The sequence below is a fragment of the Balaenoptera ricei genome, chromosome 13 (assembly GCF_028023285.1).
Source record: "Balaenoptera ricei isolate mBalRic1 chromosome 13, mBalRic1.hap2, whole genome shotgun sequence".
Taxonomy (NCBI): domain Eukaryota; kingdom Metazoa; phylum Chordata; class Mammalia; order Artiodactyla; family Balaenopteridae; genus Balaenoptera; species Balaenoptera ricei.
The window spans coordinates 83,207,910-83,231,277 of NC_082651.1; the positions used below are offsets into that span (position 1 = coordinate 83,207,910).

General features: G+C 56.1%; 1 protein-coding gene and 1 non-coding gene across 4 annotated transcripts in view; both read left to right on the top strand.

Annotated features, from left to right (window-relative positions):
- Window positions 1–2,469: 2,469 nt before the first annotated feature.
- On the top strand, window positions 2,470–2,542 carry TRNAE-CUC (transfer RNA glutamic acid (anticodon CUC)). The gene has a single exon. It is a non-coding gene; the product is annotated as a tRNA-Glu (tRNA).
- Window positions 2,543–4,138: 1,596 nt separating this feature from the next.
- The window catches only part of DNMT3A (DNA methyltransferase 3 alpha), a 106,488-nt gene continuing 87,258 nt past the window's right edge, over window positions 4,139–23,368 (top strand). Inside the window, exon 1 of one of the 3 annotated variants that reach the window (XM_059893475.1) lies at window positions 4,139–4,224. The gene's annotated coding sequence lies outside the window, so the exon portion shown is untranslated. Of the gene's footprint in view, window positions 4,225–4,737; window positions 4,823–7,418; window positions 7,493–23,368 lie in introns of those variants that run through there. The other 2 variants (XM_059893474.1, XM_059893476.1) reach the window with 2 other exon arrangements.

The following is a 23,368-nucleotide window of genomic DNA, read 5'->3' on the forward strand; positions in this document are numbered from 1 at the left end:
CCCCACCAGCGGGGTGGACAGGCCACCCCTGTGTGCTCTTTCCCTTCTCCTCTCTTCCAAAGTCAGTCTTCATTGTGAATAATCTATTTTATCTCCACCATCGGAGACTTGGTGTTTGGGGGATGGTTAAATTTATAACTTAGCCACTGTTACAGATAATAAGAAGCCACATGTAGACCACTGAGAGGAATGCACATTACTCGGATCCTGATTGTCTTCCTTTGGGAAGGAGGGTAAGTGGAGTTTGGGTTGTACATGGTAAGGGTTCTTTATTTTAGAAGGAGCATGTTAAAGATATCTTTATAGGGACTTCCCTGGTGGCACAGTAGTTAGGAATCCGCCTGCTAATGCAGGGGACACGGGTTCAAGCCCTGGTCCGGGAAGATTCCACATGCTGCGGAGCAACAATGCCTGTGAGCCACAACTACTGAGCCCACGTGCATCAACTACTGAGCCCATGTGCATCAACTACCGAGGCCCGCGCGCCCTAGAGCCCGTGCTCCGCAACAAGAAAAGCCACCGTAATGAGAAGCCCGCACACCTCAACGAAGAGTAGCCCCCGCTCGCCGCAACTAGAGAAAGCCCATGCACAGCAATGGAGACCCAATGCAGCCAAAAAAATACGTATATATATATCTTTTTATTGAGGTGAAATTCATATAACATTAACCATTGAAAATGTACAGTTCAGTGGCATTTAGAACATTCACAGTGTTGTGCAACCACCACCTCTATCAAGTAGCAGGACCATTTTTGAAAGTGCATGTGTGGGGAAAAGAGGGTATACGTGGATGCTGGGTGGCCATTGGGTGGAGTGCAATGTGTTTGCCCGGTGTCCCTTGCTTTGGAGAGCAACAATGCCCCTTTTCCACGGGGTGCTGGTTGGATGTGTCAATCCCAAAACCACCTCTTGCACCCACTTAAGGGGCGGGGGGCATGTGATCCACGCTACCCCACAGGCTGTAGAACCTGGTTCAGAGTGGGCTTGTGACTAGTCACAGCAATTGAAGTAACCCTCAGGACTTTTTGGCTAGGGATGGCGCCGTGAGTGAGGGTGACAATGAAGCACGAAACAGGACAACTTTGTCTCAGATCTTGAGGCACAGGGGTTGGGGGGGGTGTTGTTAAAGGACATGGAACCTCATGTCCTAGAAGCATTAGGGAGGTTCCTGAAAGAAAGGAAATTATGTTCTTCCACTGGGGCTCTAAGTTGGGAGAATGTGAACATGAGACAGCTGCCCACCATCTTGGAGTTTGTTTAAAGTAGGGAAAAGTGCCAACGTAGTGGAAAGCAGACAAGAGTGATGGAGAGAGAGCCAGCTCTGGAGCTGGCATTTGAGTCCCTGGATTTACCTGTGCCTGAATCCCCAGCCCTGGTCTTCCCAGTTGTCTAAACTCTATACTACTTAATCCTTTTGTTTGTTTAAGGTGGTTTAGGCAGGATCCTGTCACTTGTTTGTTACTACAGATGACTGATACTGCCCTAGCATATCCTGACTGATACTGCCCCTCACCCTAGATGATCTAGGGTCCACCAGGATACTGGCTGGGCCACAGTGGGGCAGACAGAAATGATGGGGCTGTAGGAGCCCAAAGGCAAATCAATCTGAGCTGGACCCAGTGTGATTTGTGGTCAGAAGGGCCCAGTAGGGTTAGCCAGCATTAATGTGTCCCTACCTGGGACAGCCTGGAGGGTCCTCCTCATACCGAAAACGCCGAGGCCAGGCTCTGGAACCAGCCCTGTAGCCACACGGTTGCTTCCTACTGGACACAAGCAAACCCCCCAGCATGGTCACCTTGGGCCTTTTGACGCCAGCAACACAGACATCCAAGGTCACACATCATGGACTCCCAATGATTTCATCATAAATGGTTCTACTGAATAGAAACTTGCTTTGTTTTTGTTTTTGTTTTTTTGGCTGCACCACATCGCTTATGGGATCTTAGTTCCCGGACCAGGTATTGAACCCGGGCCATGGCAGTGAAAGCGCCGAGTCCTAACCACTGGACAGCCAAGGAATTTCCTACTGAATAGAAACTTACAGTTGCCCACTTGACCCTGAAAATTTCGGCTTGTTAAGAGTAACTGTAAGGGGGCTTCCCTGGTGGTGCAGTGGTTGAGAATCTGCCTGCCGATGCAGGGGACACGGGTTCGAGCCCTGGTCTGGGAGGATCCCACATGTCGCAGAGTAACTGGACCCGTGAGCCACAACTACTGAGCCTGCGCGTCTGGAGCCTGTGCTCCGCAACGAGAGGCCGCGATAGTGAGAGGCCTGCGCACCGCGATGAAGAGTGGCCCCCGCTTGCCGCAACTAGAGAAAGCCCTCGCACAGAAACGAAGACCCAACACAGCCAAAAATAAATATAAAAATAAATTAAAGAAAAAAAAGCACAATACAACGGATACAGTCAGCCCTTTGTATCCACGTGTAAAAAAAAAAAAAAAAAAAAAGAGTAACTTTAGGGAATTCCCTGGTGGTCCAGTGGTTAGGACTCTGTGCTCTCACTGCCGAGGGCCCAGGTTCAATCCCTGGTCAAGGAACTAAGATCCCACAAGCCGTGTGGAATGGCCAAAAGAAAAGAGTAACTGTAATGTCTTAAGGTAACTATAATGATTTCAGAGTCAGATGAAACATGCTTTGAATCCTGGCTCTGCCACTTCCCAACTGTGTGGCTTTGACTGAGCCTCAGTTTCTTCATCTATAGAGTGAAGATAACACAAACTACCTCAGAGGGTTGCTAAGGAAAAGTGCCAACCTGGTGCCTGGCGCACAGGAGACACTCAGTAAACTATCACTGCTATTTGCGGGCAGTATCATATAAGCCCTTAAGGAACGAAGAGGTATGGCAACGATCTTTCTAAACATGGTCCTCCCGTTGGCCAAACTTTAGCGTGTCTGTGGATGCCCATCTTGATGTTGAAAGCAAAGTGGCACAGAACCTGTAATGCACATATTCATTCATCCAAAGCTTATTGAGAACTTACTATGTGCCAAGTGCTGGGCTACAGAGATGACGGGGTGGTCTCTGTCCTCATGGAAGGAACATCCCAAGTCTCTGGAACTGGCCAGGTGGAGACTACGGATAGCATGGCCTATCATCAGCGGCATGGGGTGACCACTTGAGTGAGGGTGACAGGGAAAAAGGCCAGGACAACTGTGTAGGGAGCGGCCTCTGACCTTGGGGCATGGGGAGTGGGCAGACTGAAGGACCTGGAAGCATTAGAGGGCTCCTGGAAGGAAACCTCTTGGATGAAAGGTCAGCTCTGTGTCCCAAAGAGTTAGGTAACTGTTCCTGTGACCCCTGGAGGGTTGAAGTTGGTGGCGGTGGAGGGAAAAGTACAACTGGTTTCAGCAGTGAGGGCCTGAGTGTCCATAAGTGGGATGGTGGGTGCCTGGGGAAGGGAGCACACCATGTCCTGGGGCAGGGAGCTCAGGGCACTGCCATGTAGCTGAAGCACTGGGTGGAATGGGGGTACACAGTGGCAGATGACTGGTGGAGGTACAGGCAGAAGAAAGGAGCCAGGCTGGGGAGTCAGGGGGCCCAGCACCAAGCCCTAGCGGTGGCAGTTGGCAGAGTGATGAGCAGAGGGGTGGCTGTGCTGATGGAAGTAGACAGAGATGCCCCAAGTCAGAAACCTGGAGCCCTGGGAACTCTATGGGAAATGAGAACAACCCTCGCGGCAAAGGGGTGAGTAAGCATGAGGGTGGAGTGTAGGTGTGTGCACAGAATCTTAGAGCTGGAAGGGATCTTCAATGTCATTTAGTTCCACCCCCGAGCCATGAAATCTTTCAGTCTTCCACTGACCAACTGAGGACACTCTACTCTACTTGGACACCTCAAGGTACGGGGAACTCACTCCCTTCAAGGGGGCTCATCCTAAAGAGGTGCTGGAGCCTCCCAGACAGCCTGGATAGGCCTGGCGCCCCGACCTTGGTCCTGTTGAGTGGGCCGGCCTCCACTCGGCGGCGGCACCTGGCGGGGGTGGCGGGTGGCGTGGGGCTTGCGGCGCGGATGGGCCGGCGCTGCTGTCCCCAGCCCCAGTGCTGAGGCAGGCAGAGTGCAGTGGGCTCTGGTGGAGGTCGGGAGAACTGCAGGGCGAAGACCGCCGGGGGCTCCGCGGGCTGCCGGGGGGAGGCACTTGACACCGGCCGCGGGAGAGGAGGGGCCGCTGTCCCTGCGGCCAGTGCTGGATGCGGGGACCCAGCGCAGAGGCAGCTCCAGGTAGCGGGGCGCCCCGCGGGGGGGAGGGCTGCCGCAGGCCCCCGGCGGAGTGGCCGGGAGAGCGGCCGAGGCGGGGTGCCCGGGCCCAGCGCAGGGTCGGGGTGCAGCGAGGTCCGGCCCTCCGACCCGCAACGTGCGGGGACCCCCCCCAGCGGGGGCGTAGAGGCCGGGAAGTCGGGCCGAGGGCGCTAGGACCGGCCGCGCGCCCAGGCCGCTCCCGTCGCGGCGCCCCGGGGCCCCCAAGTCGGCGCTGCCTCCCGGGCCGGCTCCACAGCGCCAGGGCCGGGGCCAGCGCGGCCGCGGGGGGCGAGCAGCGGGCGGAGGCCTGGGCCCGCGGGCGGCCGGAGGGAGGGAAGGAGGAAGGCGGAGAGAAGGGGTGGGAGGGGGGGACCCGGCGGAGGAGGCGGAGAGAGGGAGCGCGACAGCGAGCGGAGGGAGGGAGCGAGCGAGCGAGGCAGGCAGGCGGGCCGGGAGGGAGGGAGGGAGGGCGCGCGGGCGGCGGCGGCGGCGGCGGCGGCGAGAGCAGAGGACGAGCCGGGACGCGGCGCCGCGGCACTAGGGCGCGCAGCCGGGCCGGCCCGACCCCACCGGCCACACGGTAATGAGCGCCGCTGCTGGCGGCCCGGAGGCCGGCCCGGAGGCGGGCGGGGAGGAGGGGAGGCGGGCGGGGGGCACGGCGGCGGGCAGTGCCCGGCTCGGGGCACGCTCCCGGACCCCCGCAACTCGGCGCCGGGCGCTCGCGGGGCCAGGGCTGCGGGCGGCGACGGCGGGCCGGGCTGGCCGGGGCGGCGCGGGGTATTTGAGGGTTTGTTTATGTCCCCGCGGGCTCGGCAGGCGCCCCCTCCCGTCCCGCCCGCTCCCGGCGCGGAGCCCCCTCCGCGCCCCCGCCCGGCTCCGGGCTCAAGTTCAAGTCTATACAATGCCGCGGGGGGCCTCCTCCGCCGCCGGCCTCAGCGGCGGTGCCCCGCTAGGCGCTGCCGCAGGGGCCCCGGCCTGGCCGCCCCCGCCTTCCGGGCCCTGCCCCCGCCCCGGGGCCCAACCTGGGGCCTGCGGCCGGGGCGCCGGAGGGCGCGGACCCCGACCCGGAATAATCGGCTCCCGCCGCGGCCCGCAGGGAGCGGGGGAGGGGGGCGGGGGCCGGGCCCCGCGCAGGCTCCGCGGCGGCGGCAGAAAATGGCAGCCTGGCACGACCCGGCCCCCCGCCCCTCCCCCCGGCTCCCGGCCCTCCTCGGCCCGGCGGGGCGGGGGACCCGGGAGGCCCCCGGGGGCGGGCCGAGGGGTGATCGGGGGGCCGGGCCGGGGAACGCTGCGCAGCGATCTTCCTCCGGCCACCTGTGGCTGGGGGAGCGGGGTGCCAGCGGATCTGGGAGGGGCTGCGGGGGTGGGGAGAGTGCCACTTGGGGGGCACACCTCTCCGCGGAGAGTCGGGTGGCGCGCGGGGGGGACGTCGTGCCTGGCTCCTCCCTGCCCCCGCCGCGGGCCGTGGGAGCCGGGGCGGCGGCGGCGGCGGCGGCGGCGGCGGTGGCGGCGGTGGCGGCGCCGCAGTGTGGGGGCGGGGCGGGGGCGGGCGAAGATCCCGGGCCGGGGCCGCGGGGGCCGGAAAACGCAGGGGTGGGAGCCGCAGGGCCTGGGCCCGGAGCGTGGCTGGTGGGGACGCCCCGGGTCGCCCCCTGCAGCAGCACCCACCCCCCTGCACACACTCAACACGCACGCGGACACACTCACGCACACGCACCCCCGCTGGGCCGGTGCAGACGTGTCCTTGAAAGCTTCGCATCCGCACGGTGAAGGACGAGGCCTCGCCGAGGCTGCGGATCGGGGTCTTCGGCCCCACGTCCCAGCGCCCCGGGAGACCCCAAGCTTCCGAGCCGCAGGCGGCCTCGGTCCGTGTCCCGCCCTCACCCCAGCTCCCCTCCCCCTCCCTCCTCCCTCCCCCTCGGCTCTGACGGAGCTGGCAAGGGTCCAGGGCCCGCCCCCGGCCTCCCCCAGCCCCCCATCGCTGGGGCCCGCGGCCCTCTGGCTGCCAAACTGCTTTTCGCTTTCCTGGAGGCTCCCTTCTTGGGGGCACCCACTCCCTTCCCTCTCCCCCCCATTAGTTTCCCCTTTTCTCTCCATCCCTTCTGTCCTTCCTCCACTCTCTAGTGCAAAGCCAGTTGAGTAGGTGTTGGCCCCTTGGGTGGGGAGTGAGGGGCTTACTGGTTCTCAGGGGCTCTCTTCCCCAGCTCGCGAGAGGAGCCCCCTGTGCTTGCACCTTGACCCAAGATGGCGTCCTGCACCCAGCTGGGCAGCTCTGGCCTGTGTCTGTCAGGGAGGAAGGGCCCGGGCCCCGGAGCCACACAACTCGCCCCCTCCCAAACCAGAAGGGACAGGAGGCTGCAGGAGAAGAGCCGGCCGCCCTGTGACCCAGCTTGCCCCTTGCTGCTGGGCCCGGAGACTGCCATCACCATCCCTGAGGGACTGTTCAGTCTTCATGTTTCACCCTGGGCTGCCAGCGCTGAACCGGCCTCCTGGGCTGGCGGGCTGCGAAGGGATCCTGGGATCAGGTGCTGCTCCGCTGTGCCTCCTCCCTCCCAGGCAGATGTGACAGCTGCAGCCGGGGAAGCTTTTCTCCTTGGGCGATGCTGGAGAGCTAGGACTGGCCTCTGGGATTTGGGGAGCCCAGCTGTCAGGCGGACCCTCTTTGGGCTGTCCCCTCTGCTGGCAGGGGTCGTCTCCTGGTGGTTTCCTGAGCTGCCTGGGTTTGGAGGCTTGGGCTGTTAGGAGTTCCTGCTAGGTTGCTGGGCCAGGTGGTCCCCCTCTGCCTCCAGGTCCCATTGAGGCCCTGGTTGGGCTGTTTGACAGGGATCTCTGTGAAAGCGTGAGTCTATGTGCGTGTGTGTGCATGTGTGCACATGTGCTGCACGCAGGCAGTGGCCCAGGCAAACTTGTGTGGCGGGTCTGGCACCTGCCCGCCTCCCTTCCCGGGCCCCACTCCTCTGGGCCCTGGTTCCCTCTCCAGCCTCTTGTCCAGCTCCTTGGGGCCTGTCTTCAGCTACTCATCAAATGCACACTTCCTGGCTCGGGCGGACCAAGGCTCTCCTTGTCCTCCTTCCCAGGCTCGTGGGCCTGCAACAGGAAGCCGACCTTAGAGAAGGTGAATTCCTTCTAGACTCAAGGAGTGTGGTCCACAGTGCAAGGGCTGCCCCCCGCCCCCCCGGCACTGGAGAAGCAGAGAAGAGGACAGCCATGCCATGTGTCAGGGTGTCTGCGGACGGGATTCCTCTGCGGGGTGAGAGTTGGACTGCAGCTTGAAGGTCCATTCCAGCTTTTAAATTCTATGGCTCTGATTCTAGTGGTGGAATTTCAGACCCAGGAGTGGGGGCGGGATGGTCTCGCCTCACAGCGATAATCAGGAATGGCTTCCAAGGAGAGGAGGCCTGAGTGAGAGCAGGGCCTCCTGGGGGGTGGGCCTTTGAAAGGAGAGGGTGGTGTGAGGGGTGAGGGCCCTTCAGGAGACAGGTTTGTCACGTCTGACTCCACAGAGAGTGTAAAAGTGCAGCCTCTGGTTAAGCCTTCACACGTGTGTGTCCTTCTGTAGGTTTATGTGTACACTTGTGTGTGTGCGTAATTTCTGAGGTTTCCTCCCTGAGTCCAGTTTGCGGTAAGCTCCTGAGTTCCTTGTGGACCTTCTTGAAGCTGAAACTCTAAGCTTCTCATCCTTTCTTGGTCTCTCTGGTGACCAACCCCCATCCAGGAGCCCACCCAGAGTCACCTCATTAGAACAAGATATGCTCCTAGTGCTTTTCCTAGCACAGTCACACATCACCGCCATTGGGCCCCTGAAAAAGCCTGCAAGGAAGACAGACAAGCTATAAAATACTTGCCCAGGGTGACCTGGCTGGGAAGAAGCAGAGCCAGGCCTGCCCTCTGGGGAGCTTAGACTGTCTCCTGCTCCAGCTCTCCCAGGCTCCTGCACTGCGTGTTGGTCTCTCCTCTCAGTTTGTGATCTCCACGGGACCTTGCCCTGGCCGCCTCTGGTCCCCCATCAGACATTTTGTGGGGTTTCCATGAGTGTCTGCTGGACATCTGTGTTTGCGTCCCTGTCCTCCCCCGAGTGGCAGGTTTGGTGGCCTGGCTCTCTTCTGCTTGCTGCTGCTCTGCCTTCCCCGAATAGCCATCGCCTGCTTATAGGCCAGTTCCTTAGGCTCAAGCCCACCTGAAAAACCTAAATTCTTTCCCGGACTCCATCAAGGCTCCCTTTTGTGGGAACCAGATAGAAAGGGGACTCTGAGAGCAGTCTTGCCAGCTCTCTCATGGGTGAGTTAAAAATAGACCACCCTCTCCCCATCCTCGGCCTGAAATGTTACCATTAGAATCCAAGCCCTAGAGTTTAGGGTTGAAAGAGAACTTGAAGCTCTGAGAACACCTGGAGCTAGGTTGGGGGCTGTTTGGGTGTGGAGCCAGGCCCGGTTTCTTCCAGGGCTGGAAGTGCTACCCAGAGCCCGAGGCCGGAAGGGCCAACTGTGTGCCTGTCACATGCTCCCCTCCCTCGGCACTTCCTGCCACCTTCCACTCTCTTGAGCCTGGGGTCCCTGACTTGGTGCCCGTGTCCCCTTCCCCCATCCCATGCCCCATTGATAGTTGAGTGTGTCTCTGGCCTCTAGCTTGGGAACAGGCAACAGTTAGGGCCACGGAATGGCCTGTGGGAATTGTTTCCACTTCCATTCTGGTGTCTAATGGATGGTAGTGCCGGTCAGGAGCCTGACTGCCCTTGGAGGCTGGGCGTCTCTGTGGGCCTGTGTGCTCTGCTGCTCCTGAGCAGGCCTTTTAATAGTAAACGAAAGGTGCCAGATTCCTTTCCACTCAAATCTTGAGGGCTCGTTTTCAGTCATTTCTCTCTTTGACTCTCTTCCCTTAAGAAGAACGTACCGAATCCGAGATCCGTGCAGTGTCGGAGATTCGCGTGTGTGTCTCCCCTTGGCTAAGTGTGTGGGCAAGCCAGGGTGTGGTGCACGTGTGTCTGTGCATATTTCTGTGTACGCGGCGCGCAGCCGCGTGGGGACAGAGAGCCTGGACATGAGCTTGCACGTGAGCCTGTCTCAAGGCAGCCGAAGGGAGGGCCCCGGAATCAGAAGGAGCGGCGTTTGGACGCTTCGCAGTTGTGGGATCTGGGGCAGCGCGATTTCTCTGAGCCTCCAAGTTTCCTCACCTGTAACATGGAAACAAGACCAGGCGCTACACATAGGTTGTTGTAAGGATTAGAGGAGATAATGCTGGTTCCGCTCTTGGCAGAGTGCAGGCGCTCAGCGTTAGCGTGAGTGGCGTCATCATTTGGGCGGCTCGCGTGGCCTGGCACTGCAGGAAGTGCTCTGTGAAGTCTTGTCCACCTTCCTGCCTCTCTTGCAAAATCTTGGACAGATGAGGAAAGTGCTGATTCTGATTGAAAAATCTTCGGAGGTGGGAGGCTCCTCAGTGCCATTTAGCAATCTGTTCTAGAGTTTAACAGATCGTGTTGTCAACAGGTTGTCTTTGTATCCACCTTAAACCCCTTGTGCTATAGTTTCAGCTCTTTATTCGGATTCTGTCCTGAGTGCAGCCTGTTTGTTGCCCTGTACCAGGGTCTTGCTGGGCAAGACCCTGTGCTGGGCTTTGAGGGGACACACGGTGAGTTTAGGGTGTGCCCAACTAATTAGTGACCACAGACCAAGGTCAAGGGAGAGGGAGAAATAAAACACTCAAAGGACAGTGAGGTCACAACCAACTGGAGGGATCAGGAAAGGCTTCTTGGAGGAGGTGGCTCCTGTGATGATCCTCAAAACACAGAGATGGGGCTTCCAGACCAAGGAGAGGAAGCCAGGCTGCCGGGGATAGGGTGGCTGGAGTGTGGCGGAGACTCCAGGGCGGTGAACAGGGCCTCGGAGGCCAGCCTGAGGCCCCACGCTGATTTGAGGGGAGTGGGCCCCTGCGCTCTGTAACTCCCGTGTGGCCTGTGGAGAATCGCTTAGAACTTCCCTGCTTGTGGCTGTGAGGGGCGGCAGGGGAGACTGAGGGACGAAAGGGAGGGAGGGGAAGGGGCCGGCTGAGCTCATTTGGTATAGGATCTTGATTCCTTTATATTCTGTAGACTAGAGCTTAAGAGCTCAGACTTGGAGGGAGACAGAGCAGGGTTTAAATTACACCAACCCCGGGGGGTCGTGGCGATTAAGGGGAACGCCAGCGGGGCAAGGTCTCTGTCAGTGATGGCAATCATGATGTGAATGGGCGGACGAGGGTCCCTGGCCTGGCCTCCCAGAGGTCTCCGTGTCCCGTTTTTGCATCCCCTTCCCCAGGCAGAGGCACCCCAGCATCCAGAACATTCCTGTAAGGGCTGCAAGCACAGGGAAAGGGGGCATCAGCAGACCCTGACTCCGCCCTGCCCTCTTCCCTCCCTCCTCCATGTGCAGCTGAATTGAGCCCCCAGGTTGGAGGGGAGGTGCCCGGGCTGGCGGCCGTGCCCCTAGGTGTGGCTGCAGGTGCCTGGCAGGCCCCGGCAAGGACAGCAAGTGGGCAGGGCCCGCCAGGCCACATCTCCCTTGCTGATCACATAGCAGGCCTGTCTGGAGGACAGTGACAGGGGGAGGAGGTGTGGACGCCTGGGGCTTTCCTAGCTGCATCCCAGCAGGGAATGAAAAAATTTTTTCAACTGTAGCTCAGCAATGCCCACTCCCATCCTGCTCTGGTCCCCTCTGACCTCCAAGGTTTCCCAGCCTTATTTACATCTGCAATCAGATTCCTATTTTCTCTTTCCTGAGGTCATGGCCCTGCTCACTGTCATCCTTATTGATCTTCCCTCTCTGTTTCTGTTTCAAATGTCAAGGTCATTTTTAATTCTGAGCAGTTGTTAGCTGCCCCCGTTTGGGTGTACAGAGGGGATGGAGGACCATCTCTCACAGCTCATAACTGGAGGGCTGGAACTTGGGTGTCCTGACGCCTAATCTGGTGCTCTTCCTGCTCTGCGGCTATGTAGACGGATCCAGGGGTCAGTGGGGAAGATGTTCCAGACCTAACAGATAAGCTAGAGCCCGGTGTGCCAGCGGTCCTTACTTGAAAAGGTTAAAAGATGCTCAGAGGGGACATTATGGGACAGTGGGGTCAGATCTGTGGCTTACTGAGCCGTGGGTTGGATGTGGGCCCTATCATGGTGAATGTCCGGGAACGCCTGGGCTGGGAGGCTGGGGGACCTGGGAGCCTGCCTTCCCTTGGAGGTTCCCCAGAGGACACCAGGAGGGGCAGGCGAGGGCGCTCGGGCCCATGCCAGGCAGCTGGGATGCTCTGGCACTCCAGCAAGCAGAACCTGTTGACAGGGGGCTTCTTGAGGAATGGTCCTGTGTGATTAATTTTGTAGATTCTGAAAGGATACCTAAATTTGTGGATAAAGAGGAATCTAATCAGATTCTCCCGGAGGCTTTGAAATGAGATAGGAAGCGTGTCTATTCTGACATGTTAGATGTCCATGATATGGTGTGGGGTTACCCCAATAAGCAGTGTGCAGAGTGTGATCTCATTTTTGTAAAATTCCTTTAAAATACATGCCAGTATGCACACTTATAGGCTAGCAAATGCTTAGAAAAAGTCATTCTGGAAGGATAACCCAGCAAACGTGTCAGCAGAGTCCTTGCCATTTTACTTTATACACTTTCGTAACCTTTGCAAAAATGTAAAGGCACATGCATTCCTTTCTTAATGACCACAACAAAAATAAAACCACACTTTTAAAGCTTCTGGATAAGAACTTATAAAAATTGGAGTCACCCTTGGGCTGGAAGGGTGGACTCTTTTATAATGGATACGAAACTGGCTTGGAGACTGACAGCAAAGGGTGGGGCTACTCAGGTACTTGTCTTTTCTGGAAAGGTTGCAGGGAGATTTATTGCAGACCCTGAGGTCTCCAAGCAAAGGCCTGGCCTGGTAGGGATTGGGTGAGAGTGGAAAACAGGCAGCTGGCAGCACCCTGGTTCACTCCGGGGCAGCAGACCAAGTTCACTTTATAGGCTGATGACTGGAAACTCTCAGTTCTGACCCAGGATGGGAAACAAATCATTGAGGATCTTCCCTGAAGGCTTCAATCTCGCTGCTGTTGTGACCCAAATGGTCTCGGTATGGACCTCAGGTGACCCAGCCCTGGCATAGCCTGGGGAGCCACATGCAGAGAGGACAATGGGGCTTCAGGAGGCCCCGCCAGGGGTGGAGGGGATGCCTGGGAAACTCGTCTGGCATGTGGGCTCAAGCTGTGCCCGCCTCTGTGATCTGGAGGCCCAGGAGCAGGTGGCAGTGACCCAGGTGACAGGGTGGAGAGGTGAGGAGGGACAGATATAAATTCCTCTGCCTGTTGCTTGGCAACAGTGCCCACCTCCCCCTTCCACAGTCCCATCCCCCAGCCCCCGCCCATGGGTGCCATCTTGGAGCTTGCGGTGCCCTCTGAGGCTGCCCCTGTTAAAGACAACAGGAGAAAGGGTATGTGGACTTCTCTGGCCCAGCCCTGCCCCACTCCTGCCCCTGGAGTGAGGCAGGAAGATAAATAAAAGGACAGTAGCATGGAAGCAAGCCCAGAGCTGGTCCCTCTGCAGACCGCCCGCTGCCCCAGGCTGCAAGGGGACAGACATGCAGGGCAAAGAAGTGACCGGCAGGCAGGCAGACCTTGATTTGCATCTCAGCCCTGCTACTGCCATAGCTACCGAGGGACCTAAAAGTCTCTGAGCTGCAGGTTTTTCATCTGTGAATCAGGGATAAGAATCGCATCCACGTTTTACTGGTATTGCTTGAATCAAATGAAATACTGTGTGAAAACTGTCAGCACTGCGCCCAGCACATAGTAGGTACGCAGGACGTGTGAGTTCTTTTTCTCTGAGTCGGGTCAGGACAGGGCTGCATGAGGGTGAATCTGGGGACCTGGCGAGATGGCCCCGTTGAAGGCCCCCTTGCCTTCCAAGACCCCACAAATGTTGCCTGTCATCCTCATCACCCCTTAGGGGTCACAGGGCCTCCATTTCCTCTGTAAAGCCAGGATTTGGCTGGTTGATCTCTGAGTGCTTCAGCCAGCCCTGGCCATCTGATCTCTGGGCCTTGAATCTTGATGTACTTCTGTCAGTTTCTGGAGAGTCCATGCCCAGTGGGGACCCAGTAGGTCCCCCAAGCCCTGGGCCCTCGCCCTTCCTGCCCTCTGCTCTCTTTGGGTCCAGAGCAGGCAGTGGCCTCTCCTCTGGTTGCTGGGCCTGCTGCCAGGGCTGGCTCTGCCCCCTGGCCCACAGGCATGGGAGGGTCTTGACCACAGCCGGGCCTGGCAGCTGGCACACAGCAGTGGTTCCTAATGGTTTTATTACCAGCAACAATGTGGTGCTTGTTGCCATCCTCTCACAGGCCTGCGATTCCCAGCCCAACTAGTGGTGGCCTGAGGGCCTGCCTGGTACTGGAAGCTCAGCTGGGAAGCCCAGTGGGGCAGGGCAATTGCCTCTGCATTTTCTTTTGTCAACACCCTCTGTGCAGCCTGGACTCTGAGATGGCATGGTGATATGCTGGGGCCCCAAGTTGGCAGGCCTGGCAGCTCTTGAGTTTTCTCTCCAGAGGGCCCTTGCTTCAGATTCACAAATAATGTTTATCTATTCATTTATTAAAGACCTACTATGTGTCAAGCACTGGCTACAGAGATAAAAGAGACTGAGCTGGTCCTCAAGGAGCCCGCAGGGGAGATGAGAGTCTGGCAAGGTGACCATTACATTGTAGGTGGGTGGAGAGAGCTCTGCAGCGTGTACCTGGAGCATTACGGGGGCTCAGAGAAGGGACGTCTCATTCAAGGGGGGAGGGAAGAGCAAGAAAGGGTTTCTAAAGGAGGTGAGGCTGGAGCTGAGTCTCAAAGGGTAGGGAGCAGTTAGCCAGGTGGTCCGGGGCATTTTCTCCCTTGATGTGGCGGGAGTGATGGGATATGGGGGATCATGGGATGTGAGGCTGGAGGGCTGGGCCGAGCTGGACCACGGAAGGCCGGGATGTTACCCATTCGTCGGCGTTGGGCTTGGAGTAACGTGCCCGTATTTGCATCTGAGAAAGATCATCCTGGGGCATCAAGGAGGAGAACTTGGGCAGCTGAGACTGGGGGCAGGGAGCCCAGGCAGAAGGCTGGTGCAGGAATCCAGGGGAGCAGCAGTGCAGGTGCGGAGGAGGGCTGCTCTGTGAGGCATTTAGGTGGGAGTGACTGGGTGATGGAGAGGGTGAGGGGAGCTGGCTCAGCCCGCCGCGTGGGTGGAGGTGCCATCCGTTGAGAGGGCTCGGCTGGAGGGAGTCTGGGAGAGATCTTCCTGTGGGAGGCAGGGCTAGAGTTGGGACTTGAGGGTGGTTAGGATTTTGTGCAGGCGGAGCCTGGGCTGGGCCAGGCTTGCAGAAGAGGGAGGGCCTGTGTCACCAGGCCTGGATGTGGGGACCCAGGAAGGCGCAGGGTCCAGGTGATGGATTAGAAAGGCGGGTGCATTTTATTCCATAACTGGTAGCAATCCCTGCAGATTTTTAAGGACGGAAGTAACTTAACCAGGCATTTGTACCACATACATTGGGCATACTGATGTTTGGGGGCTTGAGCAGGGGCTTCTGCTTCTCAGGTGCTCCCCCGAAAGGTGAGCTGCAAGGCCTGGACCCTGTTCTTCAACTCCCCGCTGCACAGCCTGGGGTGAGTGTCATCACCCTCTGACAGTGGTATGTGAGTTGCAAAGTTGACATCCGCCCTGGGTTTAGAGGCAGGTCTGCCAATGTAGGAGGGGATAAGATGGGCACAGCAGTTTTGGTAAACAAACAGAAAAGAAACAAAAACTGTTTCTCTAAAGTAGAAATAGGAGTCTTTTGTGTGTCACAGGAAGAGCTGTTTCCAAAGAATTTCTAGAAAAATGGCGTGAACCAGGTCAGCATCACTGAACCCGGGCAGAGGCAAGAGGCGGCGTGGCATTGTGCCAGGGCCACCAGGCTCGGCACTGAACAGACAGTGGTTTCACCTCAGCCCTGCCACCTCCTAACTGAGTCCTCCTCGGGAAGATCGCTTAACCTCTCTTAGCCTCAATTTGCCGTCTGCAAAGTGGAGACAACCTTCCAGACTTGTGTCATTTGTTTGTTTGTTTGTTTCAAACACTGCTTCTTGCCCTGAACTTGGATATTTTATGTCACGTGTCTTTTAAAAGAATCCTTCTACAGTTGGCCTCGCGGGTATTTGAGGATTAAAATTCAGCTGTGCCTGGTCCCTGTCTGGCGCTGAAGAGACACAGCCCCGTACCGCGCGCGCCCCTCTTCCCCCGTCTCACATGCCAAGTTTCCTCTTGCTCTTTGCCTCCCGGGAGGCCTGACCCCCCAGTGGGTTTTGAGTTCCATGTTCCTGGGAAGCTCCACTTATCATGTTCCATTGACTCTCTTGTTCCCCAAACCTGGGTCACCGCAGTGTATTTGAAGAGAATCTGCTGAGCTAAATGGGAACTAGTGGAGGAGGTCAGTTCCTTGTCTCCTTTTAATGGAGGGGAGGGGAGGGTGTGTGCAGAGCTGCCCATGGCTGTGTGGAGAGCAGGGGACGAGGGAGGGAGAGGCTCTGACCCATCCAGGGCCCGGGCGGACCATGGCTAGGACCTTGCCCAGTAGCTGGCTCCTGTGCCAGGGAAAGGGGTGCAGGGCCCTAGTGGAGTCTGGGAGATGATCTCGGGGCGACCTCGGTCTGGATGGGGAGGCCAGCTTCCTCTGTGATCGGGCACATGTGGTGGCCATTGGGCTGTTTTGTGGCCCCTGTGACATGCAGCCATGGCCACGGGGAGACCTTGGAGGCATCTCTGCTCTCCGGAGGAGGCTTGGGTGGGAAGCTAGCTCCTCAGCGGGGGCTCCTGTGGAGGTGGCGTTGGCGAGAAGGCCTGGGCCGGAGTCAGGCTGTGCCTGGCCGGTGGTAGGGTGGGTGGGGACCACTGTCAACTTGAGTGCGGAAACCAGTGTTTCCCTGGTTGGTACAGACCTGCGCTTGTACCCCTGTCACAGGGGCACCCTCTGGAAGCTGGTGTGTGTGGACCGAGGGTGTGGTGGTGTAATCACACGAAATGTACAGCATAATTAATCCGGCATACCCTTAGTGGTATGCATAATTGTGCTGCATGGTAATTAGGTGTAAATGGTAAGCAGTTCACATAAATGTTTTTGTAATTGGTATTAATTTTGCAGAGGCAAACTAAGTTTATGTGGTTTCTTTTTTCTTGCTCTGTTAGTTTTCTAGCATAGGCAATTCCTAGCTTTTGGAGGAATTCTACTGCAAATGTTTGTTTGTAGGGCAATGTTTTGTATTTTCTCTCAGAACAATGTTATGAATGGTTATGAGGTTCCCAAGCTGGTTTCCAAATGCCTCTTTGGCCCACACTTTAGGTGAAATGTGCGACGCGTATGCGGGGAGGCCTCGCCTGGAATCCTCCTGCTTCAGGTTCCTGGAGCCTGCCTGTGTGTGTGTGTGTGTGTGTGTGTGTGTGTGTGTGTGTGTGTTTGCACGCACATACATGTCTTTCTGCATGTGTCTGTGTCTGTGTATGTGAGTGTGCCCGTGTGGGTCTGTGTCTGTGTCTCTGTGTATGCCTGTGACCCCTGAGGCCACAGTGGCAGGTTAAGGGTGCTGGTAAAGAGGTTATTTATTCTGGTTGCGAAGGCCCTTGCGCTGGGGGATTAGGGGAGGCCTCGCGGCATTAGCTGGGAGAGAGGACACTGGGTCAGGCCACAGCAGCCGTTCAGGAGCCAGCGAGAGCCATTCCTGGGCGTTGTCTGAAGTGAGAGTCTAGGTTTCTTAAGGACACTTTACTGGCCTTTCACCCTAATTAATGACATACTTTTTTTTTTTTTTTTTGAATTTTTGCATTTAATTTTATTTTTTTTTATACAGCAGGTTCTTATTAGTTATCCATTTTATACATATTAGTGTATCTGTGTCAATCTCAGTCTCCCAATTCATCACACCACCACCACCACCCCTGCCGCTTTCCCCCCTTGGTGTCCATACGTTTGTTCTCTACATCTGTGAATGATGTACTTTTTAAAAAAATTCATATTAATTGAGCGCCTACCATGTGCCAGGTATCATGCTAAACACTCGACTCAAATTCTCTCATATCTTAAAATAGACTCAGGAGGTAAGGACTCTTATTGTGCAGTTTGGTAAAGTGTGGCCTGCGTCTGGGCGGCAGAGGTTTGAGGTGGGTTCCGGCCGAGCCCCCTTAGAGCTGAAGGGGTGGATGAACTGCACCAGGGCCCCCGGGCCAGATGCTAGTGATTCTGGGATGTGCTACCCAGGATCCTGGGTTCTTCTTCCTCCCCTCGGGCCCCCTTCCCCCCCTGCAAGTGGTTTGGTTTCGGTTGGGGCAGAGGGTGAGGAGAAAGCAACCAGGGAGCAGCAGGTGGTTCTGACAGCAGTGGGCTCTTTCCTGCACTCTTGGGTGGGCAGGGGCTGTGCTCCTGCAGCAGCTCCCAGACCCTGAAGACTCTTTGGGGGACCTCCTGGTTTGGGGCCGGGAGGGGGTCAGCTCTGTGGCCTGGGAGGAGTGTGAAAAGGTGCGGGCGGGGAAGCATCGCACGGATGGTGTGAGGAGAGAGTGGTCCCAGGCAATCCGGGGACCAGCTTCCAAAGGCCTGGGTAGGTGGGAGGCCGGCTGTCCCCGCTTCCCGTGGTTCACAGACACCCTGATCCAGGTCCCTCACGACCCCCGACACCCTGGGCATCTGGGGGCTGGCGGAGCCTGCAGACCCCGTAGCAGGCGCACGTCCTGGCCTGGGGCAGGTGGAGCAGGGGCCTTCCAGTTGGCGCACTGCCTTGGGGAACTCTGGCAGGCGACCCCTAGAATGGGCTTGTGGGGGTCCCTCGAGGCACCGCAGCGCCGTGCTGGCGATGTTGCGGCTGCCTGGGAGTGATTTCACCGCGTCCTCTCTGCCTCAGGGGTCAGGCGGAACAGGGAGAACGGGGAGGGTGGGTGGCAGAAGAGCAGGGTGCAGGACATGACTCTGACCTCATCTGTTTCGGAAATCACACACATCCGTCTACACGAGAAAAGCCAAATGACCACACAACAAACTGGTTAAAGACCCCTGGGAGGGTGGTTGAGGAGGAGCGATAGGGGCTGGGGGTCCTGAGGGGTGGGGGAGGGGGCTGGGGGCCCTCTGGAAGGATCCCCCCTCGTGGAGGAGAGAATGCTGTGAACGTAGACACAAGCGTGTGGGAACAGGCAGTGTGAGCTGGGGGCCTGGAGCGATGGAGTCGGCTCGGCGAGGTGGGGGCCAGGTCAGAGCGGTAGGCTGAGGCCAGACTTGGAGAGCCGGCGGTGTAGGACCAGAGCGGAGTTCAGATCTTACAGTGTGTGAAAATCACTGGCATCATCGAGTTTTAAAAAATAACAGGTTTATCGAGATATAATTCACATACCATACAATTCACCCATTTAAACTATGCAATTCGATGGTTTTTAGTACATTCACGGAGTTGTGCAACCATCACCACAATCAATTTCAGAACATTTTCATCAGGCATCATAGGTTTGATTGAGGAAGCCATGTGTGGAAAATCTTTGCTGAGAGGCTGGGGTGGGAGGGAGGGACACCAGAGGCGGTGAGACGCGTTACAGGGTAACTGCCAAGGTCTAGACCTGTGGTCCCGAGGGCCTGGAGGGCAGGGGTGGAGAATAGGGGCCCGAGGATCAGGTGCCTGGTGCAATGTGGGCACTGAGGGGGGAGGTGGGACCTGAGTTCTCTGCGGGGTTTTGGGCTTTGGCAGCTGAGGGGAAGGTGCTGCCACCTCCACGTAGAGAGAGGAGCCACAGGAAACATGAAGCATCTGGTTCTAGAAGAGTAGGATTTTAGGTAACTGCAAGTCATCCAGGTGGGGATGTCCAGAGAATAAAGATGGAGGCCTTGCAGTAGGAAGTCTGCACTCATTTAAGCCCAGGTATCTCAGCAGAGGAGAATCTAGAGAACAGCTGGATCACAGCGGGACCCGAGAGGGGTGCCCACTGGGCAGCAGTGGGAGCAAGACCCCAGCCAGCCAGGAGAAAGAGCGGAGGAGCCCGAGGGTCAAGAGCATGGAGCCAAGGGGGCAGAGAGGGCCAGAGAATCCCCTTGTTCATGAACTTGCAGGGGTCTCCTGTTCACCCCAGTGCCCAGCTTGGCAATGACACTCAATAAAGGATTGCTGAGTGAGTGCTTGAAGCAGGGAATGATTAGCCGGCAAGGAGGCTGAATTGAGCTCAAGGACGCCAAGGATGGAAAAAGGCCCTTTGAAGCCGTGGGTGACTGTATCTGTCAGGGCCGATTCAGGAGACAGGAACCACATAGTGATTTGAACAGGCAAAGTTTAATATAAAGACTTAGTAATGATAACAGGAGATTGGAGTATTGAGAGATTGGCTGATAAGAAGTAAAAAGGTCTGCAAAGAATACAGAAATAGCACATATGAGAACAGCCACTACACCGAGGGTTGCCGTGGGGTGCCCAGGGAAGGGGCCCCCAGGGCTGAGATCCTGACCTTGATGCCCCTGGCTCCCTGGATGACAGAGAAGTCACTGTGGCGCCATGTTGGCAGAACTTGCTGGAAACCTGCCCCCCGGAACTCACTGGAAGTCCATCCTTTTGGGTCCCAAGGAAAGTTGTTCATGAGGAAGTATCTTGCTGGAGGCACAGTGCTACTAAACTACCCAAAAGGAGTATTGGGTGAAGCTGCTGGCCGCTCTTGACTGTCAAACACTGCTAGAGCCACGTGCTGGGGAAGCACCCTTGCTGCAGGAGCCAGGCACTGGAGAAGCTGTGACAGGACAGGCCTGGCCACTAGGGAAGCCACAGGGGCAGCAGGATCTGACTGCTGGAGAAGTTGTATACAATGCAGAAATCCTTCAAGAGAGCACACTGGTTCTAGGAAAGAAAACTCCTCCTCCTTCAATGTCTCTCCAATGCCCTCTACTGAGGGAGTTTGATGTCATGCCAGCTGGCAAAGGGGACATATTTAAGGGGCCTAGCTTCATTTTCACAGAGCAGGCAATGAAGGGTGAATAAATTAACTGGCACAGTCTGCTACTTTGGCTGCACAGCTTCCATCTGCCCCCTTTTACACACATGTGAGCTCCCCTACAACAACCAAATAGTTGTATTTCTACCTACCAAGACACAGCTATCCTGCTTCCCGTTCTTACCCTGTCTCCCAAATGAGGCATCCCAGCACTTATTGTATCAATCACTGTCTACGTGAGCAACGCCTCAAATTCAGTCACAGTCTCACTGAATATTCTGTTACCTAAAGACTAAATTGTAACGTTAACTTCCAACAACTTGTATATAAAATATAAATAATGGGAAGATGAAGGAAAAAAGAAAACGGTTACCATGTACGAATAAACACACATCTATATCAAGTAAATAGAAAACATGCAAAAGTACTATAGTTCTCATTTCTATATTTGTTCACAAGACCACGTTTGCTCTCCGGCTTCCTTCTCCCATTTCCCATCCTGTATCTCCTCTGCACTCAGCCGGAACCTCAGCAGGGCAGGATTCTTTTACCTGGTGGAGTGACCCAAACCTTGATTCTTGAAGGATCTGAATCCTCGGTTGTCCTGCCTTTTTTTTTTTTTTGGTTCCTGTAGTTTTTCATTAACCCTTACTTTTGGGCATGGAAGTCCTAAGAGGTACCTGAGAGAATCCTCTGGTTCCAGAAATTATCTTCCTGGCCTCTATTGTATACCAGCAACCCAATTTCTCCTTGGTAACTAGGATCAATCACTCCAGCTTGTGGAGTAACTCCTCTTTGTCTGTTGGTTCAGCGGCATTAAGGGGGTCCCCAAAAGCCAGGTCAGTGACTAGTCTTCCAGTGGAACCATTGCAGTGTCCTCTTGGCAGACAACATTCAGAGCCCCTAAACCTTTTCAGAGATGTGGGAGTGGAGTGGGGACCAGATGCAGGGATCAAGGGGAGAGTAAGTGAAGAGGCTCTGGAGCTGGCACGTGTGGACCGTTGTTTAGAGGCTGGAAGAGCCAAGAATCCCCCAGGTGTGGACCATGGGCCACCTCGGGTGGGGGGGAGGGGAGGACAGAATCAGACCCAGGCTCATGGCTGTCCAGACAGCAGGCCCCGCCAGGGTCCACATGGCTGATTCTCATGTGGACTTTCAGCCTGGACCCTGTGCCCTGCCTCCTGGGGCGTGGGAAGCCCATCGACTGCCACTGCACACACGACCCCGACCCCCAGTAGGGCTCCTCCTGACTCACCGTGTTCGGAAATGCGTGCTCCTGTATGGAACTCTGTATTGGCTCATTTTGGCTCCCAAGAACAACTGCAGCTCCTTACCAGCGTCTATTTTGGGTACAAACCTTTTTTTTTTTTCTCCTCCCTGCTTTTGGGGCTGTGTCATGGTAACCATAAGTGTGAGCAGAGAGTCTGATTCAACTCAGCGCTGCCGGTGTGGCCACCATAATGGCAGCATTTGGTGTGATTAAAAATGCTCACGCTGGTGGTGCCCTGGCCTCGAGGGTGGTGTGAGAGCCACAAGTCATCTTGTTGTGACTTCAGAGCCAGACAGATGGGCTTTGAAGTGGGGAACAGGATGGCAGGATTGTTGGCCTGTCGCCAATGGCTTTCGGTATTCTACGGGCAGCTGGTGATTTGGGTGGGAAGGACTTTTCTGGAAGTCAGAGTCACGGTATGATGACATGCATCTCCCTCGTGTTGAGAGAGAATGAGCAATCAGAAAGTGGCACTGGGACCTCCCCCTCCCCCTTATCCAGCCCCAGTCTTGTGACCAAGGGTGGGGGAAGACGTGGCAGATAAACATCTCTGTCTGGGAGGCTGTGATATCTCCCCTCAGCTTTCTGCTGCCCCCAGCTTACCAAGCTTATCACCATCCTGGCAGATGCTTGGGTGGTGTGGGGCACAAGAGACTCTCGTGTCTTCTGTCACCCACAGGACTCATTTGCACCTCCTCCTAAGGTCAAATAGGAAATTTAGCCGTGAGGCTGTTATCTGCAGGCTGGTGTCACATCAGGGGCACAGAGAGCTGATCTGGGGTCTGTGCTACTCATGCTCATCCATGACGGGGTGTCGCCATGTTTATAAGGACTCTTAAGTTAGATGGACCTGGACTCAGAATCCTGCCCTGGGACTTTCTACCTGCACTGCTCTGGAGAGGTAATTAACCTCTCCAAACCTCAGCTTATCCTTCTATAAAATGGGAATAATAGTAGAACCAACTTCATAGACTTCATAGGTTGGTTATGAGGATGAGACGGGACAATGCATGTCCCTTAGCACAGTGCCGGACACACGGTAGGTGCTCAGTAAATAGTAGGGTGAATAAATGAATGAATGACTCCCTCATCTGGCAGGGCACCGAACACGATGATTAGAAGCTTGCACTGCCTGTTACCACCCTTCCCCCTGCCCTCACAGCCGACAGGCCTCACCAGGAAAGGGAGACTAACTGGAAACTTGGTTTTCTGATCAATTCATTGGGAAAGTTAACATGTTTGCAGTGGTCACATGCTAATTGTAAGAGATCATGATGAAGTGGAAAGCTGTGGGCTTCAGCGGGGGACAGACGTGGATTTGCATCTGGTTCCTCCACCCACGAACTGTGTGACCTTAGGCAGCTTTGCTAACCTCTCCATGCCTCATTCTTCTCATCTAGAAAATGGGGATAAAAATAGTCTCCACTTCAAAGGGTTGGAGTGAGGTGTGAGGATGTACAAGATGTTGAAATTGTAAAGCTCTTTTCACAGGGCCTGGCGCGTTGTAAGAATCGTAATCAGTACAAGCTCCATTTGAGTGAAGTACACTCACGGGCACTCCAGGGATGTCAACAAAGGAGAGAAAACTGTGGGCTGGGTTAGTCAGGGACTAATAATTGTTAAAATTTATTGAGTATATTCTTTGTGTCAGGCACTCTTGTTGGCATGTTTCTTAAAGCAAATAATTTTAATGTTATTTCGTCCATTCTATTTTTTTTTTGGCCACGCCATGCGGCTTGCAGGATCTTAGTTCCCTGACCAGTGAGGGAATCGAACCTGGGCCCCCTGAAGTGGAAGTGTGGAGTCCTAACCACTGGACCGCCAGGGAATTCCCTGTTAGCATTTTTAATGCATCTCACTTTAATTCTCACAACAGGCCTGT